Raw genomic sequence first — 17,971 nt, forward strand, 5'->3', positions numbered from 1 at the left:
ATATTGAGAGACCGACTTACCCAGTTTGGAGACTAGGTGTCATCACGATTCCTAAGTAGGGTATTTGGGTCGTGACATACCTGTACTTTATTTTATCATTTCGAGAGCTAGAGAGCTCAAATTGAGGTAATTTTTGAAGCGATTATCAAATAAGAAGATGGGATAAGTAACTTTACTGAAATCTAGGATTATAATATAAATATATCATCATTTTTACCTTAGCATCAAAGATTCAAAAGAGGAAAAGGTTTTTTATTTGAAAGTTAAGAAATATTATTTTAGAATTTTAAACACCAATTTAAACTTAGATTTATAAACTAATCATACATTTCAATTCATAAAGTTATGGGTCAACGGGTTTGGTTTTTTTTTTCCCGGGATTTAATCATGTAGGCTCAAGTTGAGATTTTGTTGACTCTTAAGATTTTATTAAAAATGGAAACAATATCATTTAGAATTAATTTTTGTAGCTTTATTTGATCCTTGAGCATTCTTTGGGTAAATCGAGCTCCTGTGTTGGATATGCTGCTAAAAATGCCGAATTTAAGAATAGAGCTAATATGAGATAATGTAAGTATTTTGATTAACCTCAACTTGAGGAACTTTTTTCCTAAATGGACTTAGGTGATATATGCTAAGTGTTTGGGGTGACAAACAAGAAAGGTAATGAGCGTATATGGATAGCAAAGTTGTACCATGCTTGGGTAGATTTTACATTTTTTCTATGTCTTGTTTTGATACATGTTCTACTTGTGACATATTTTACTTGTTTGTATGATTACTTGAGTCTTATTACTCATTTTAGAGATCATGCATATGATTTTGGCATTTTATTTGGGCATGATGGGCAAAATATATTGGATTAGATGTTATAGTTGTGGTCATATATTATGCATATGGATACACCATGCATATCGAGTATTTCATGTACATATCATTGCATTATTCATGTCACACTCTCATGTACATGAATGGTGAAGATGAGAGTGATATTAGCATGATGGGTATTTTAGTTTAGATTGATACATCTGCATGGTGAGGATGAGAGTGTCACGACCCAAAATCTTACTGGAGCTGTGATGACGCCTAACACCGCTTGCTAGGCAAGCTAACAACAGTTATATGAATTAAAATCAATAACGATAAGAAATAGTCTCAAATAGCGGAATATCATAAATAATTGAAGTTATAATGACAGTACAACTAAAACCACCCAAACTCTGGTGTCACCAAGTGCATGAGTTCTATAGAGTACTAAATATAATGTCTGACCAAAATATAATATTGTCTGAAAAACTAAACACTAATAACATAAGATAAAAGAGGGGATTTTAAGGCCTACAAACAGAACAACAGTGCTACCTCGAAATCTCCAAGCAAATCCGGATAACGACCTAGCAAGCACCGCTATCAGCAACACCTGGATCCGCATATAAAGTGCATAGTATAGTATGATTACAACCAACCCAATGTACTCAATAAGTAGCAAACCTAACCTCAGAGAGAACATTGACAAGGTTGGCAAAGCCTGATGCTTACTTTCAACAGCCAATAACAATAATAACAGTAAAGTAATGACATATATGGAAAAGCAACTCAATAATAACAGGCTCGACTCTAATACCATATGAGGAGAAATAGGCATTCTTTTCAAACATATCAGTCAAGGAATCAAATTTACCATAAAAATTACTTAGACAGAGATTTATCAAGGTAATCGTGATTTCAAGCTCTAAACATCAAGTAGAGACATCAAATACCAATTAGCATGAGAAAAATATAACTCCATACCTGCATGTCAAATATATATGCAAAACTTAACAACATCAAAGTGTCGTCATCAAGTATACACAAATCTCAACACACTCATAGTGCCTGGCACCAGTACCCTCAATCATACTCTCAATACTCTCACGGTGCCTGGTATAATACTCCTGAATCATCATAACTAACATACTCAACACTGTACGGGAGCCTGAAATAAGTCTCTCCTAAGCACATCTCGTGTGCCTGCACTCACATACCCAAAGTAACATGGGTTATCAACTGACTCTGGAGGGGAAGATCCTAGCCCAAGCACTAATCGGATCAAAAGTCAATGATCAATATCACTCAGCTCAATATGGGGACCTTGACGCAAGCATCACCTCACTATCAATATCAACACAACTCTATGTCTTAAGCTCAATGATCAATCCACTCATTGTGGCTCTACGGCCAAAAATCAATCATCACTCTCCTCAAGTTTCAATATACAAATATCTCATCGTATCAAACTCAAAATACCATACTGAATAAACCTATGTGCCACAATTCAACTCAAATCTGTGCCACAACTCTGCCCAATATTGGGACCACAACATAGAAAACATATCCCTATCATATCTTTACAGATAAGCAAATAGCCTAGATATGATTTCTAGCATGAATAATAGCTCACGTAGTCATAAAAATGGAAGAAACATGATGTCAAAAAGGAATAATAGCTAAACAAATCATATAATAGCCTAAGGTCTACCCAGATCATGAATAACCATAATGCTTACGTATATGATCGCCACCTTGCATATGTGTCACATCCAACATATAAATAGCATTATAGCCAATGGATAAATGTAGTCAAGCCAAGACTAGGCAAGATACATACCTCAATGAGTGAGAATCAACAGTTCAAGAATCTCTTGCCTCTTAAATTGGTCTCGGAACAGGTCAAATCTAGTCAAATAACATACAATAGTGTCAAAGAATGCTAAAGGAAAACAATTATAGAGAATAAAGGATTGATCTTTAATCATTTAAATAAAGTAAACAAAAAATATCTAACTCTGGTCTACTACCCGGAACCCGACGAAAGTCATAAATTCTAATAACCCATTCAAATACGAGTCCAACCACACAAATTTCATCCAATTTCGACTCCAAATCGGGGCTTAAATCCGATTTATTCACTTTCCAAAATTTCTTAACCCCTTCCCCCCACACGTTCTTTCTTAGATTCATCAATCAAATGCCAAAATTGAAGATATATTAATGAATAATAATCAATTTCGGGTTAGGAACACTTATCTAATCCACGAGGGCGAAAATTGCCAAAAATATTGCCTCAATACGAGCTCCCAATCTCAAAATATGATAAAATAAAGCTAACCTCGAATTATATTCTTCTGCTAGTGATTCCCGCATCTGTGGTAAATTTGGTTGCTTCTGCGATGTGGCATCTGCGATAAAACCCTTGCAGATGTGAGATCCACTAAGCTAGTCGGCTCATTGGTTCTACGGAATACACTCTTATCTGCGAACGCGCTTCTGCACACACACCTTTGCATAAGTGGCCCCACATCAGCACAAATTCAATGTGCATGCAATCTAGCTGGGTCACTTCTAAACCCGCGTATGCAAACCAAAACAACAAACATGCGGCTCCGCAGGTGCGATGCACCAGGATGTAGGTGCGATTGCACCAAATCCTTGACAACCAGCAATGCTAGTATTAACAAAACCTAGCCAGAACCACTCCGAAACACACTCGATATTACAACCCATACTTTTATGTTAGAATGCATCTTAAGTATATCAATTTGAGCCGGATATTTTAAGGACCTTTACGAAGTTAAAGATGGGTTAAAACGAGTGTTAAGGAAGTATCGTGAGGGTTGGAGGCTAAACGGATCAAATATGTTATAACACGTACTTTTGGGTAAAAAAGTAGTACTTAATATTCTAAGGAGGTCTTGTTTTAAGGTATTTGAAGCATATAATATTCGTATATTAAGTTTGAAGTCAAGCAAGTTGTATAACAAAAGTCAACAAAAGTTATTGCAAGTTATGTTCATACTTTTATTGAAATTTGGGTCTAATGTGACTGAGCTTTTCTCCCAATATACTTGGAGTTACGGGGTTTTCCATCAACCAAATTGAATTTTTACGAGTCTAATTTTCAACGCATCATACTGTTCGTCGATACAACGTCGGAGTAGAAAGATATTCATATTTTTGTGATAATGCACAAGTAACTCCGTATGGGACCCACTTAGATGGTGGATGATTATCCAATGTTTAAAGAGCATGTCAAGGCTCATTTGGGTTCATGTAACATCCCGTACATTCAGAATAGATATGGATATGTTAAATGGATATTAATTTGATATTTTAGACATATGAAGTCCTAGCGGAATGATTATGGGTGAGAATAGTTGTTTTGGAATCAAGATGGAGAGTGAGTTGCATAAGATTCAACAAAGTCAACTAAGTTGCATAAGGTCCATCTTCCATCAAAATTTAGTGAAAATGTGCAAGGAATTTGGGAAAAATCAAAGAATAAAAATTGTATGCCTTTTAAATAGCTCTCTAACAATATATTGTGGAGCCCAAATAGAGCGTTGTACAAAACGTTATGCCCATTTTACAGAATAGTGCATAACCACCACGTTCTACCGTGTTTGACCGTGACCGCGGCCATGAGGCAGTGCTCCAGCTATTTACTACGATCGAGACCGCGATCAGGCCTACTGGGACGCGGTGGCTGACTTGGGAAGTCGTTGTTTTAGCCCTATTTCGTCCCCCACAGCCCCAAAACATAAAAACTTGCTCTAGAAAAGAAAGCTCTCAAAAACCTAACTCCTAAAGGGTCCCTCTACCACCCAAGGTAAGTTCTAATGGTGATTCTAAGTTAATTTCAATTTCCCAACATCTTATTAATATGGGTAAACCCTCCATATCATTAGATATTCGATTGGGACACCATTATTGAGAGAAGAAACCCTTGAACTCGAATTCAATAAGATTGAACATCAAAAAGGTAATATCTTTACCCTCCAATTGATTCTATCATTGAATTAATGATTATAGAGTCTAGTTCATGAGATACAAATAGATGGGTTTGATAGAAAAGCATGAACGCTTAAAGGTTTGGGTTGTTGATTGTTGATTATTGGTTAAGGGTGTTGTTTACCTTATGGGTGATAAAGAATAATATTGATTATAACCATTTAAGATTTTAGAATTTATCTAGGAGCAAGAGAATGGGTTATTGGGTGTATAAACACCATTAATAGGGATTATGAAGCTTTATACTCACCAAGTGTTTGATAAATGCCTAAGTGACCAAAAAATGGGTATTGTTGCTAATTTGGAATCCCTTTGACTTGTATTGATATAGATTAAAGTTGAAAGGGTTGGTGAATGTTGTATTACACTCAAGAGCAGGAAGTTAAGGTATGTGAGGCTAACTCTCTATGTTTGGGAATTTTAATGATTCTCCCTACACTACATTTCTTTTACGACATTACCATTTGCCTCAGAAATATAGTTAAGCCTAGTTCCTTGAATAGTTGTAGAACTTCTATTCTCTAGCTTCATAGCTTGTTCACCACTTTCATTCTGAACGTTGTGAGCTCAGTGCATATTCAATATAGACTTGGGTTTGATGCCCCCGAGTCTTAGAATAGATTACTCAGTATGCCATAAACAGTTGAAGTTTCAGTGTTCAAAATCAGTTCAAGAATACATGTCTCAGTCTAGTCCTATTTAGTATTCCAGTATTATGTAACTCAGTGTGATCCATTATTCCAGTATCATGTAACTTAGTGTGATTCAGTATTTCACTATCATGTATTGCAGTTTGATTCTCAGTTCCCGAATGTTGAACACGTGTATTTGGGCCTGAGGCCGTAGTTTATGCTTTATGCATGTTTGGGCCTGAGGCCGTAGTTTATGCTTTATGCATTTTGGGCCTGAGGCCATAGTTATGTATACGTATACTTGGGCCTGAGGCCGTAGCTTGTGCACATATATATTGGGCCCGAGGCCGTAGCTTATTCAGATAAACAGGTTGTTCATCATTCAGAAGAGGGGGTATTCATATCCTTACTTCCTTTATCATTTCAGTTATCAGTTATCAGTTCAGTTACCAGTTATCAGTTCAGTTATCAGTTATCAGTTATTAGTTAAATTATCTATTATTAGTTATCATTTTAGTTTCAGTTTCAATAGTTTTCATTTCAGTTATCTTTTATCAATTTTTAGTCATCAGCTTAGTTTCATTTTCATCATTTTTAATTCTTTCTTTATTTAAGATAGATGAACTTTCCCTAAGTGTGATATATGTACATAGTTAAAAAAAAGGGATAGTATACGACCTCACAATAGGGTCGGATGATGAGGGAAGTTGGAAATAACCTTATTCTTCACTTTAGTTATTTAAAGTAGAACATGAACACATGACGCTAGCATGTGGTTAGTAACAAAATAGTGAGTATGTTTGAGTAGATACAGTAAATTAGCACTTTCAACAGAGCTAGTAGAGGTACAATTTGATTTAATTATCCAGGTTAACTCTAGTGAATGAATGACAGTTTGAAATACCGCACATGTGTTAGAATCCAAAGATTTTAAGTTAAATTCGAAGTACAGTGGCAGTGGGGGGAAAATTTGATAGCAGTGAGAGCACAAACTATAGAAGAATAGCCTTTAGGAATTATCGTAATGTGGTTTCTCCAGGATTGACAGTGTGAGCAGAGTTAAATTATTAAGATTGTATATGATAGTTGTGAATACATTAGCTTTCCGTTAAGTGAATAATTTAGTTTTTCCTAGTAAGAAAGATTTCTCAGAAGTAAGTTAGAAGATGAGTCTTCATTGACGTAAAGTGCAAAGAATTGCAGAAAATAAGGAAAGTTATGTGGATCCCAACAACAAAAAAAAGGAAGGATCCGCAAGTACAAGACCTTTGGTCTAAGGGGTGATGTGAAGACCATCAGTAAGTCCAGATGGAGATTTGATACTCGAATAGTTAGCATGGGATATGGAAAAGAAAATTAGTTCGGTAATAAGGGAAAATTGTATAATTACCACAGGGATTATATCTAGCATGTGCAAGAAATACAAAGTGAGTAGAATGATCACTGAGCTTAGTTATTGATGATTAACTTATAATAGAAAAGCTATAAAATCATGCCTATGTATGTGTTATAAGGGTAGTGTCATTGCACGAGACTCTAAATTTAGAGTACATATCAAAGACTTAGTTCACAACAATTTTATAAATGCTTTCAGGAAGTGCTTAAGAAGATAATCAAGTGTAGGAAGTATAACTCATCATTGAGGTAGATAAGAGAACTCTGGTGAAAGAAATTCACCACTTAGCCCAGCTAGGAGTTCAATTTGCGTACTCCAAAGATAGTAGAGTTGTTGTCTAGAATATGACTTGTTCATCCTTAGTAGCTGAAGGGAAGGAGAAATAGTTTGATGATCTCTACTTGTTGTAGCTAAAAGAGGGGGTTCACATGCATAAATTGATAGCTATTGAATAAGGGGGGAGATGATGGTAATTTAAGGTACCGAGATGGACCGTGTGTTCGAAACATAGGTAAACTTAGAGAGGAGGATCACATTAGAATCCCTATAATTCCATGTATTCAACCCACCAAGGTCCCCCAAAGATGTAAAATGATCCCAATGAGATTTATTGGTTGAACGACATGAAAAAGAATGTCGCAGACTTTGTCGCCAATTGGTTGGTTCAAAGTTGGTGAAGAGGAGTTGTTGGGACCAAATTTGGTCTATCAGTCTATGGATAAAGTTAAGTTGATTCAGGAGTGTTTGAAGACGGCTTAGAGCCGCCAAAATTCCTATTCGAATGTGCGTCATAGAGACCTAGAGTTTCAAGTTGATGATTGGATATTTTAGAAAGTTTCGCTTGTGAAAGACGTTATGAGATTTGGGAAGAAGGGGAATCATAGTCCCTGCTATATTGGGCCATATGGAATCTTGCAAGGGATCGGTCAAATATCTTATGAGTTGGAGTTTCCACTAGAATTAGCAGTGGTACAACCAGTATTTCACGTATCATGTTATAACATTCAAGTTTCCAGTACTCAAATACTCATGTCAGTTCAGTACTTAGATACTCATGTCAGTTTAGTACTCAGATACTCATGTCAACTCAATACTCAGCTACTTATGTCGATCCAATACTTAGATATTCATGCCAGCTTAGTACTCAAATATTGATGTTATTTCAATACTAAAATATTCGTGCAAGTTTAATATTCATATATCCATGTTAGTTCAGTATTCACGTATCCATGGCAGACCAATATCCAGTCAATACAATAGTCATTCAGTTCCGTATCTCAATAGTTCAGTAATAATGTATACACTCAGTTTAGTATGCAAGTGTTAATGAAAGTTCATATTTCCACCAAACCCATTTAAGGTGCGGAGTTAGCAGAAGTTATAGTCTGGACAATCATTCCAGGACGAATGATCCCAAGGGGGAGATAATGTAACATCCCGTACATTCAGAATAGATGTGGATATGTTAAATGTATATTAATTTGATATTTTAAACAGATGAAGTCCTAGCGGGATGATTATGGGTGAGAATAGTTGTTTTGGAATCAAGACGGAGAGTGAGGTGCATAAGATTCAACAAAGTCGACAAAGTTGTATAAGGTACGTCTTCCAGCAGGGTTTAGTGAAAATGTGTAAGGAATTTAGGAAAACTCAAAGCATGAAAATTGTAGGCTTTGAAATATCTTTCTAACGATATATTGTGGAGCCCAAACAGAGCTTTGTACAAAAAGTTATGCCCGTTTTACAGAATAGTGAGTAACCACCGCGTTCTGCCGCATTTGACCGCGACCACAATCGTGAGGCAGTGCTCCAGCTATTTACGCGGTCGGGACCATGGTCTGGCCTACTGGGACATGGTGGCCGACTTGGGGAAGTCGTTGTTTTAGCCCTATTTCGTCCCCTACAACCCCAAAACATTAAAACTTGCTCTAGAAAGGAAAGCTCTCAAAACCCTAACTCCTTAAGGGTCCCTTCACCACTCAAGGTACGTTCTAATGGTGATTTTAGATAATTTCAATTTCCCAACATCTTATTAACATGGGTAAACCCTCCAAATCATTAGATATTCGATCGGGACACCATTGTTGAGAGAAGAAACCCTAGAACTCGAATTCAAGAAGATTGAACGTCAAAAAGGTAATATCTCCACCCTCTAATTGATTCTATCATTGAATTAATGATTATAGACTCTAGTTCATGAGATATGATTGATGGGTTTGATTGAAAAGCATGAACGGTTATAAGTTTGGGTTGTTGATTGTTGATTATTGGTTAAGGGTGTTGTTTTCCTTATGGGTGATAAAGAATAATGTTGATTATAACCATTTGAGACTTTAGAATTTATCTAGGAGTAAGAGAATGGGTTATTGGGTGTAGAAACACCATTAATAGGAATTATGAAGCTTTATACTCACTAAGTGTTTTACAAAATACCTAAGTGACCAAAATATGGGTATTGTTGCTAATTTGGAATCCCTTTGACTTGTATTGATATAGATTAAAGTTGAAAGGGTTGGCGAATGTTGTATTACACTCAAGAGCAGGAAGTTAAGGTATGCGAGGCTAACTCTCTATGTTTGGGAATTCTAATGATTCTCTCTACACTACGTTTCTTTTACGACGTTACCAATTACCTCAGAAATATAGTTACGCCTAGTTCCTTGAATAGTTGTAGAACTTTTATTCTCTAGCTTCATAACTTGTTCACCACTTTCATTCTGAACATTGTGAGCTCAGTGCGTATTCAATATAGACTTGGGTTTGATGCCCCTGAGTCTTAGAATAGATTACTCAGTATGCCATAAACAGTTGAAGTTTCAGTGTTCATAATTAGTTCTAGAATATATGTCTCAGTCTAGTCCTATGCAGTATTCCAGTATTATGTAACTCAGTGTGATCCGGTATTCCAGTATCATATAACTTAGTGTGATTCAGTATTTCACTATCATGTATTGTAGTTTGATTCTCAATTCCTAAATGTTGAACACCTGTATTTGGGCCTGAGGCCGTAGTTTATATTCTTTATGCATACTTGGGCCTGAGGCCATAGTTTATGATTTATGCATGTATGGGCCTGAGGCTGTAGTTTATGCTTTATGCATTTTGGGCCGGAGACCGTAGTTATGTATACGTATACTTGGGCCTGAGGCCGTAGCTTGTGCACATATATATTGGGCCTGAGGCCGTAGCATGTTCAGATAAACAGGTTGTTCATCATTCAGAAGAGGGGGTCTTCATATCCTTACTTTCTTTATCATTTCAGTTATCAGTTCAGTTTCCAGTTATCAGTTCAGTTATCAGTTATCAGTTCAGTTATCTATTATCAATTATCATTTCAGTTTCAATTTCAATAGTTATCATTTCAGTTATCAATTATCAATTTTCATTTATCAGTTTAGTTTCATTTTCATCATTTTTAATTCTTTCTTTCAGTTGCTTTACATACCACTGTAATTCAAATGTACTGACGTCCCTTTTGCCCGGGGCCTGTATCTCACGATGTAGGTAATAATTTACAAGTTGATGATTCAGAGTGCTAGGATTCTCGTTCTAGCTATTTGGTGATCCCCAGTTCTTTTGGGGCATTATCATTACTTTACAGTCTTTCAGTATTTAGAGACAATCAGTTTTTTCAGTACTTCATTAGAGGCTTCATAGACTAGAGTAACAGTTAGACAGAGTTTCAGGCTTTTCATGTTAAGCTATGTTTGCTACAAATATGTTTCAAAAATTGTATTAGTATTTCCGCACTTTGATTTATATAATCCAGACTTTCAATATATCAGCATGTGCTAGTTTATCTTCCGCATTTAGTATGTTATGATATCATATGTTGATTCATCCAGCAGTAGGTTTGCTCGGTCACATTTAGTCAGACACCGAGTGCCGTGTTACGTCCAGGCCCAAGTTCGGGAAGTGACAAAGCTTGGTATCATAGCACTAGTTTCAAGAGTCTTAGGGAGTCTATGAAGCCGTGTCGAGTAGAGTTTTCTTTATATGTGTGTGCCGGCCACTCATATAAATGGTTAACTACTAAGACATTCAGTATTGTCTCACTTCTTTCTACTCTAGATCATGCCCTGAAGCTTAGAGCAATAGTTAACCTTCTTTTCCTATCGAATTCAAAATGTACTGGATGCCCAAGCGACGCGTAGGAGAAACCTAATGTCCTAGAGAGAATAATTGTCCATTGGGGTATAATTATGGAGTATAGGTTGGTAACAAATGAGACATGAGATGATGTTAAAAGTGGATGCAATGGGAAGTAGTACAGATTAGAGCATAACCTTATCAAAAAGTACAAAAGCAATTATTACATTTTATGGTCATCAATTTTACTGAGTTACCAATTATACAGTCTTTCAGTTAGCAGGTTTATGGTTATTCAGTAAGCCAGTTATTTGTTATTCAGTTATTAGATCTCTAATTTTCAGTGTATCAAATTTTTTGGAGACTTGTGAGTATACAGTGATGCATATGGATGCTCAAAGAAAATGTAAGTAATAGTGATTTTAGCAAAATCTTCGCATGTTTTAGGGATTAAGACCCAAGACTCCCCGGATGGTGCATAAAGTGACTTATCAGATATGTATGGCAGTGTATTCATATGTCAGACCCCACTGTGTATCAAGTTAAGAATTCAACCGCAGCGGGCATAGAATTGATCACTATAGTTTTGGACAAAAAAGAGCCTAAGGAAAATATAGCTAAGAATAATATGATGTACGAAATAAGAACCTAGAGCAAACAACATTGAATTTTAGGGAATGATCTTAAGTTGTTTAGATTTATACAAATCGGAACTAGAAGTACCACGTTAGTAAGTTACTATAAGAAGTGGCTATTATTGTGAGATAAAAGATATGGCAGTTCCCCTTCAAATGATGTGAATATGTGTTTAGGCCGAAGGTTTATAGTCTGAGGTAATTTTGAAGTACTTAGAAAGTTTGGGGGTTAGATATTCCAATTTCGTTTAAGATAGATGAACTTTCCCTAAGTGTGATATATGTACATAGTTCAAAAAAGGATAGTATATGACCTCACAATAGGGTCGGATGATGAGGGAAGTTGGAAATAACTTTATGCTTCACTTTAGTTATTCAAAGCAGAACATGAACACATGACGCTAGTAGGAGGTCAGTAACAAAATAGTGAGTATGTTTGAGTAGATACAGTGAATTAGCACTTTCAGCAGAGCTAGTAAAGGTACATTTTGATTTACTTAGCCAGGTTAACTCTAGTGAATGGATGACAGTTTCAAATACCGAACATGTGTTAGAATCCAAAGATTTTAAGTTAAATTCGAAGTACAGTGGCAGTGGGGGAAAAAAATCTGATAGCAGTGAGAGCACAAACTATAAAAGAATAGCCTTTACGAATTATCGTAATGTGGTTTCTCCAGGATTGAGATTGTGAGTAGAGTTAAATTATTAAGATTGTATATGATAGTTGTGAATACATTAGCTTTCCGTTAAGTGAATAATTTAGTTTTTCCTAGTAAGAAAGATTTCTCAGAAGTAAGTTGGAAGATGAGTCTTCATTGACGTAAAGTGCAAAGAATTGTAGAAAATAAGGAAAGTTATTTGGATCCCAACAACAAAAAAAGGAAGGATCTGAAAGTATAAGACTTTTGGTCTAAGGGGTGATGTGAAGACCATCAGTAAGTCCAGATGGAGATTTGAAATTCGAATATTTAGCATGGGATATGGAAAAGAAAATTAGTTCGGTAATAAGGGAAAATTGTATAATTACCACAAGGATTATATCTAGCATGTGCAAGAAGCACAAAGTGAGTAGAATGATCACCGAGCTTAGTTATTGATGATAAACCGATCACAGGAAAGCTATAAAATCATGCCTATGTATGTGTGATGAGGGTAGTGCCATTGCACGTGACTCTAAAATTTAGAGTACATGTCAAAAACTTAGTTCACAACAATTTTATAAGTGTTTTCAGGAAGTTCTTAAGAAGATAATAAAGTGTAGGAAGTATAACTCATCATTGAGGTAGATAAGAGAACTCTGGTGAAAGAAATTCACCGCTTATCCCAGCTAGGAGTTCAATTTGCGTACTCCAAAGATAGTAGAGTAGTTGTCTAGAATATGACTTGTTCCTTTTTAGTAGCTGAAGGGATGGAGAAATAGTTTGATGATCTCTACTTGTTGTAGCTGAAAGGGGGGGTTCACATGCATAAGTTGATAGGTTTTGAATAATGGGGGAGATGATGGTACTTTAAGGTATCGAGATGGACCGTGTGTTCGAGACATAGGTAGACATAGAGAGGAGGATCATATTAGAATGCCCATAATTCTAGGTATTCAACCCACCAAGGTCCCTCAAAGATGTAAAATGATCCCATGGAGATTTATTGGTTAAATGACATGAAAAAGAACGTTAATTGGTCGACAATTGGTCGGTTCAAAGTTGGTGAAGAGGAGTTATTGGGACCAAATTTGGTCTATCAGACTATGGATAAAGTTAAGTTGATTCAAGAGTGTTTGAAGACGGCTCAAAGTCGCCAAAAGTCCTATTCGAATGTGTGGCATAGAGACCTAGAGTTTCAAGTTGATGATTTGATGTTTCTGAAAGTTTTACTTGTGAAAGACGTTATGAGATTTGAGAAGAAGGGGAAGCTTAGTCCCTGCTATATTGGCCATATAAAATCTTGCAAAGGATCGGTCAGATATCTTATGAGTTTGAGTTGCCACAAGAATTAGCAGTGGTACAACCAATATTTCACGTATCATGTTTTAACATTCAAGTTTCCAATACTCAGATACTCATGTCAGTTCAGTACTAAGATACTCATGTCAGTTTAGTACTCATATACTTTTGTCAGCTCAATACTCAGCTACTCATGCCAATCCAATACTAAGATATTCATGCCAGCTTAGTACTCAGATATTGATGTTATTTCAATACTCAAATATTCATGAGTTTAATATTCATATATCCATGTTAGTTCGGTATTCACATATTTATGGAAGACCAATATCCAGTCAATGCAGTAGTCATTTAGTTTAGTATCTCAACAGTTCAGTAATCATGTATACATTCAGTTTAGTATGCAAGTGTTAATGAAAGTTCATGTTTCCACCAGACCCATTTAAGGTCCGAAGTTAGTAGAAGTTACAGTCAGGACAATCATTCGAGGACGAATGATCCCAAGGGGGAGATAATGTAATATCCCATACATTCAGAATAGATGTGGATATGTTAAATGGGTATTAATTTGATATTTTAGACATATAAAGTCCTAGCGGGATGATTATGGGTGAGAATAGTTGTTTTGGAATCAAGACGGAGAGTGAGGTGCATAAGATTCAACAAAGTCGACTAACTTGCATAAGGTCTGTCTTCCAGCAGGGTTCAGTGAAAATTTGTAAGGAATTTGAGAAAACTCAAAGCATGAAAATTGTAGGCTTTGAAATAGCTTTCCAACGATATATTGTGGAGCCCAAACGGAGCTCTATACAAAAAGTTATGCTCATTTTACAGAAAAGTGTGTAACCACCACGTTCTGCCGCGTTTGACTGCCGCAGTCGTGAGGTAGTGCTCCAGCTATTTACTGCGATCGAGAGCACGGTCAGGCCTACTGGGATGCGGTGGGTGACTTGGGAAGTCATTTTTAGCCCTATTTCGTCCCCCACAGCCCCAAAACATAAAAACTTGCTCTAGAAAGGAAAGCTTTCAAAAACCTAACTCCTTAAGGGTCCTTCCACCACCCAAGGTAATTTCTAATGGTGATTCTAAGTTAATTTCAATTTCCCAACATCTTATTAACATGGGTAAACCCTCCATATCATTAGATATTCGATTGGTAAACCATTGTTGAGAGAAGAAACCTTAGAACTCGAAGTCAAGAAGATTGAACGCCAAAAAGGTAATATCTTCACCCTCTAATTGATTCTATCATTGAATTAATTATTTTAGACTCTAGTTCATGAGATATGAATTGATGGGTTTGATAGAAAAGCATGAACGATTATAGGTTTGAGTTGTTGATTGTTGATTATTAGTTAAGAGTTTTGTTTACCTTATGGGTGATAAAGAATAATGTTGATTATAACCATTTGAGACTTTAGAATTTATCTAGGAGCAAGAGAATGGGTTATTGGGTGTAAAAACACCATTAATAGGGATTATGAAGCTTTACACTCACCAAGTGTTTGATAAAATGCTTAAGTGACCAAAATATAGGTGTTGTTGCTAACTTGGAATCCCTTTGACTTGTATTGATATAGATTAAAGTTGAAAGGGTTGGCAAATGTTGTATTATGCTCAAGAGCAGGAAGTTAAGGTATGTGAGGCTAACTCTCTATGTTTGAGAATTTTAATGATTCTCCTACACTACGTTTCTTTTACGACGTTACCAATTGCCTCAGAGATATAGTTAAGCCTAGATCCTTGAATAGTGGTAGAACTCTATTCTCTATCTTCATAAATCGTTCACCACTTTCATTCTGAACATTGTGAGCTCAGTGCGTATTCAATATAGACTTGGGTTTGATGCCCTCGAGTCTTAGAATATATTACTATTTACCATGCAAATGGTAACAACAATTTGATTTGTAAGTGGGATTCTAAAAATACATGATCTATTCCCGAGCTAGTTGTTAGAACAGTTAATGCTAATAATATTAAGTTTAACGATAAAGTGCGAGCGAAAACAAGGCAGTAATCAAACTGAAGGGCCTGATGCCCGGTTGCATGGCTGATCGATGAGTACCTCGGGGTCCAGGTTTGGGTCGAGCTCGAGGTATCTGGGGCAGCCGGGAATGGGATAACAATTAAGTATATGGTTTAGCAAGGCTCTATACGGATAATATTGAGCAATATAGTGAAGAACGAGTAAGAGGACGATAAATATTGAAGTGGCCTCGGGCCAGTGAGAACAAACAAGTTAAAAAGAAAGAGAGAGAGAGAGAGAGAGATATTATTGCACTTATGGAGAAATGGAGCAACATCAGTCCTATACAAAGTGGCATGGGTTCCCCTTATATAGGCGAGGGAATGCAATATGGTACAGAGTGCATTAAATGAAAAGATACGGGTATGGGATGGCGAGGCGAGGTACTAGAGTTTGCTGAGTCCAGTTGCCTGCATCGGGAATCCCCCGTTCTCGGAGCCTTTATCGGGCCGCTAGAAATTTCTTTATTCTCGGAATCTTTGCTGGTTCGCGGACAATCCTCGAGATAGGGAGCTTGATCACAATCCCATATCCTCGAGGTGCTGACATGATATTCTGAATATATCTCAATGGCAGGAAATCGATTCCCCTGATTCACCGCATACAAATAATCTCCGCATTTCCTAGAACGAAGTAATTGGAAGCGATATTGAATCGTCGTCTCGAGGTTATTATTGCCATGGCATCAATCGTCTATGATCATTAAATGCCATGCCCCAGAGAACCGTGCAGGGCCACCGTCAGATGCGGTAATCGAGAAACCCACGAACTGCCATAGGCTCGTCTCTTCTGCTTCCCCAGTCCTTCCTATAAATGCACCGGTTGCCAGATATTTCCCATCTCCACCTTTCTTGTAAGCCCGCGAACAAGAATTTTACTGCTTGATATCCTTCCCTCTTTTCTTAGAAAGGGTTTTTATCATTCTTCATGGCTAGAACTTCCAGGACGGTCCCCCGACGGAGCGATGCTGCGTCATCGTCCCGATCACATGAGGGGGAAAACAAATCAGTTCCCACTTTAGAGCAATGGATTCCGCCTGATCTCGACACATCGCAAGATTTTGACATCGAGACTCTCTCATCTACGCCGGGTCGGTGCGAGCACGTGTACCGATATGTTAGTGGCGTGACCGATGATATAATCGGTACACTTACCCATTCACCCTGGCCCTTGATAAATCCGAGATCAAGGCTGGCTTTCTATACATATACACTTACCCATTCACCCTGGGTCCTGATAAATCCATCGAATCTCTCCCTAGAGATCGACCTGGTTATTCTTGACTTCTGCATCCGATATCAGGTGACCCTCGGTCAGATCTACCCGTCATTTTGGAGGATAGTGCTAATGCTTAGGCGTTTCACCGAAGGGGTTAGAGGCAAAGTTTTCACCCTTAGCCATTTGATCATACTGTACCGCCCTCGGCTGTATCGAGGCTTAATCAAGCTTCGCCATCGGTCCAAAAAGTCTTTCTTCACAAGCGTTGATGAGGGGAAGGACACCGAGGGTAGATGAGCAGGTTTATTCGAGTGAGGACCTTAGACATCATCCCGACCTAGAGTATGCCCTTTCCCGAGCAGTGGAACGATCGACATAAGCAAACTTCCCTTTTAACCACTTCTCAGTTACTCTTTCATTAATCATAGTAACCTATTTTTGTTCTCTCCAGCCGCTGCTTGGTGTCCAGAGGTGGTCCCAGATTTGTCGGGATGGATCAGGAATTTGGATAAAAAGTTCCTGTACTGCATTCGGTCTTGGACCAACATGGCTATGGAGCGTTGGGTGGCCAAGAATCACGGTAAGGTTCCTTTAATGCCTATGCTTCCCATTTTGTGTTTCTTTCCAAGCCCTTAGAAAAATGTATTGTGGTTGTTGTGCTGGTGTAGGCCTTGGTGAGAATATGCAGATGAGGCCGCCCCTCGTTGGGCCTGACATGAACAAGAAAGGAAGAGCAGGGCAGTCGTTGCCCGACTTGATATGACTGCTTCCATAACCTCCGGATCGAATCCTAACATTGAGGGGGAGGTCGATGAAGGAAGTCCGCTGAGAAGGAGAACAAGGTCTAGTGCAAGAGATTTGTAGGCACCCCGACCGGAGGCTGCTGAATCCAGGACAGCTGGCTCTGGCTGGTCTGGTAATCAGAGGGTCCTTGAAGAAGATGCTGATGCAGCTTCTGCTAGGGTGGGGCATTGGCGTTGATCCTGAGGGTCCGGAGCCTGGGGCTTTCCAGGAGCGTGGGTCACTATTTGGAGAAATCGGTGACCCGAACAATTTTATTCAGAACTTTCCAGTGTCATCAGGAGAACTGAGAGATGCCGAAAGGATGATCGGTTCCACAGTTGGGACTCCTCTCAGAGGGGGAGACTTCATTGCCAATATTTTTGATGGAGTAATGACAAGGCTGATCTCGACGTCTCTGGAACCAT

Source organism: Nicotiana sylvestris, chromosome 8 (genome assembly GCF_000393655.2).
Source record: "Nicotiana sylvestris chromosome 8, ASM39365v2, whole genome shotgun sequence".
In the NCBI taxonomy this organism is placed as follows: Eukaryota; Viridiplantae; Streptophyta; class Magnoliopsida; order Solanales; family Solanaceae; genus Nicotiana; species Nicotiana sylvestris.